Source organism: Nerophis ophidion, linkage group LG01, assembly GCF_033978795.1.
Source record: "Nerophis ophidion isolate RoL-2023_Sa linkage group LG01, RoL_Noph_v1.0, whole genome shotgun sequence".
Taxonomy (NCBI): domain Eukaryota; kingdom Metazoa; phylum Chordata; class Actinopteri; order Syngnathiformes; family Syngnathidae; genus Nerophis; species Nerophis ophidion.
The window spans coordinates 60,398,526-60,402,260 of record NC_084611.1 but is presented as its reverse complement, the minus strand read 5'-3'; positions in this window follow the sequence as shown (position 1 = coordinate 60,402,260).

Below are 3,735 nucleotides of genomic sequence, written 5' to 3'. Positions count from 1 at the left end.
GCTAAAAACAAAGCAGAAGGCTAATCACCACAGAACACGACTTCCCTCCATCCTGAAGCCGGATTTAAATGGAAGATGCGAGACTACTGGTCTGGGTAAGGAGTCAGTTACATAAGAACAAGTTTTTTCTGCTTTGATTGTTTCAGAGTTGGACATGCGTTCTACTGAGGTGGCAAACTATGATGCGTTCAGTTTATCAAAGCAACAAACAAACAATCGGAAAATTCCCGTCGTATCAATTCCTAGATATGGTCGTAATTATACTAAATGCACTGGGCATAATAAACACAACATTATTAATATTGCTACTACGGATAATTTGATCAAAAATTCCCTAAAACAGCCCACTACCTATAATATAGTTTTTTTAAACATAAGATCATTGTCTCCCGAAACGTTGTTAGTTAATGATATCATCAGAGACGACAATCTTAACGTCATCGGTCTCAGCGAAACCTGGCTTAAACCAAACGACTTTTTTGCGCTAAATGAGGCATGTCCTCCTAACTTTACACATGCGCATATTGCCCGTCCCCTTAAAAGGGGTGGGGGCGGGGGGGGTCGCACTAATATACAATGAAAACTTTAACCTTAGTCCTAACATAAATAATAAATATAAATCGTTTGAGGTGCTTACTATGAGGTCTGTCACACCGCTGCCTCCACACCTGGCTGTTATCTACTGCCCCCCAGGGCCCTATTCGGACTTTATCAATGAATTCTCAGAGTTCGTTGCTGATCTAGTGACGCACGCCAATAATATAATCATAATGTAGGACTTTAATATCCATATGAATACCCCATCGGACCCACCGTGCGTAGCGCTCAAGACTATAATTGATAGCTGTGGTCTTACACGAATAATAAATGAAGACAGGCATCGCAACGGTAATACGATAGACCTAGTGCTTGTCAGGGGTATCACCGTTTCCAAAGTTACGATACTCCCGTATACTAAAGTATTGTCCGATCATTACCTTATAAAATTCGAGGTTCAGACGCATGTTTGTCAAACTAATAATAATAATAACTGCTATAGCAGCCGCAACATTAATACGGACACAACGACAACTCTTGCTGACCTATTGCCCTCGGTAATGGCACCATTCCCAAAGTATGTGGGCTCTATTTATAACAACTTTAACGACACCCTGCGCGAAACCATTGATAAAATAGCACCGCTAAAGTTAAAAAAGGCTCCAAAAAAGCGTACCGTGTAGTTTAGAGAAGAAACTAGAGCTCAGAAATTATTATGTAGAAAGCTGGAACGCAATCGGCGCACAACTAAACTTGAGGTGCACCATCAAGCATGGAGTGATGGTTTAATAACTTATAAACGCATGCTTACCTTAGCTAAAGCTAAATATTACTCAAATCTCATCCACCGTAATAAAAACGATCCTAAATTTTTGTTTAGTAGGGTAGCATCGCTAACCCAACAAGGGATCCTTTCCAGTAGCTCCACCCACTCAGCTGATGACTTTATGCAATTCTTTAGTAAGAAAATTGAAGTCATTAGAAAGGAGATTAAAGACAATGCGTCCCAGCTACAACTGGGTTCTATTAACACTGATACGATTGTATATACGGTGGATACTGCCCTCCAAAATAGTTTCTCTAAGTTTGAGGAAATAACATTAGAGGAATTGTTACAACGTGTAAATGGAATAAAACAAACAACATGTTTACTTGACCATCTTCCTGGGATACTGATCAAGGAGCTCCTTGTATTATTAGGTCCATCAGTGCTAAATATTATAAACGTATCACTTTTCTCAGGCACTGTTCCCCTAGCATTCAAAAAAGCGGTTATTCATCCTCTTCTTAAAAGACCTAACCTCGATCCTGACCTCATGGTAAACTACAGACCGGTGTCTCACCTTCCCTTTATTTCAAAAATCCTCGAAAAAATAGTTGCGGAGCAGTTAAATGAACACTTAGCGTCTAACAATCTATGTGAAACCTTTCAATCCGGTTTCACGGCAAATCACTCTACGGAGACAGCCCTCGCAAAAATGACTAATGATCTACTGCTAACGATGGATTCTGATGCGTCATCTATGTTGCTGCTCCTCGATCTTAGCGCTGCTTTCGATACCGTGGATCATAATATTTTATTAGAACGTATCGAAACACGAATTGGTATGTCAGACTTAGCCCTGTCTTGGTTTAACTCTTATCTTACGGATAGGATGCAGTGCGTCTCCCATAACAATGTGACCTCGGACTACGTTAAGGTAACGTGTGGAGTTCCCCAGGGTTCGGTCCTTGGCCCTGCACTCTTCAGCATCTACATGCTGCCGCTAGGTGACATCATACGCAAATACGGTGTTAGCTTTCACTGTAATGCTGATGACACCCAACTCTACATGCCCCTAAAGCTGACCAACACGCAGGATTGTAGTCAGCTTGAGGCGTGTCTTAACGAAATAAAACTTAAACTTAAATTAACTTTTTGCAACTCAACGCCAAAAAACGGAAATGCTGATTATCGGTCCTGCTAGACACCGACCTCTATTTAATAATACAACTGTAACATTTGACAACCAAACAATTAAACAAGGCGACTCGGTAAAGAATCTGGGTATTATCTTCGACCCAACTCTCTCCTTTGAGGCACACATTAAAAGCGTTACTAAAACAGCCTTCTTTCATCTCCGTAATATCGCTGAAATTCGCTCCATTCTGTCCACTAAAGACGCTGAGATCATTATCCATGCGTTTGTTAGGTCTCGCCTCGATTACTGTAACGTATTATTTTCAGGTCTCCCTATGTCTAGCATTAAAAGATTAAAGTTGGTACAAAATGCGGCGGCTAGACTTTTGACAAGAACAAGAAAGTTTGATCATATTACGCCTATAGTGGCTCACCTACACTGGCTTCCTGTGCACTTAAGATGTGACTTTAAGGTTTTACTACTTACGTATAAAATACTACACGGTCTAGCTCCATCCTATTTTGCCGATTGTATTGTACCATATGTCCCGGCAAGAAATCTGCGTTCAAAGGACTCCGGCTTATTAGCGATTCCCAAAGCCCAAGAAAAGTCTGCGGGCTATTGAGCGTTTTCCGTTCGGGCTCCAGTACTCTGTAATGCCCTCCCGGTAACAGTTCGAGATGCCACCTCAGTAGAAGCATTTATGGCTCACCTTAAAACTGATTTGTATACTCTAGCCTTTAAATAGACTCCCTTTTTAGACCAGTTGATCTGCCGTTTCTTTTGTTTTTCTCCTATGTCCCACTCTCCCTTGTGGAGGGGGTCTGGTCCGATCCGGTGGCCATGTTCTGCTTGCCTGTGTATCGGCTGGGGACATCTCTGCGCTGTTGATCCGCCTCCACTTGGGATGGTTTCCTTCCAGCTGGCTCCGCTGTGAACGGGACTCTCGCGGCTGTGTTCGATCCATTAGGGATTGAACTTTCACAGTATCATGTTAGACCCGCTCGACATCCATTGCTTTCGTCCTCTCCAAGATTCTCATAGTCATCATTGTCACCGACGTCCCACTGGGTCATCATTGTCACCGACGTCCCACTGGATGTGAGTTTTCCTTGCCCTTACGTGGGCCTACCGAGGATGTCGTAGTGGTTTGTGTTGTGGTTTGTGCAGCCCTTTGAGACACTAGTGATTTAGGGCTATATAAGTAAACATTGATTGATTAATTGATTGATTGATTTTCTGTTTTCTCAAATTACTTTCAAATTCATGTAAAATTACAGTAATTAACTTTCATTTA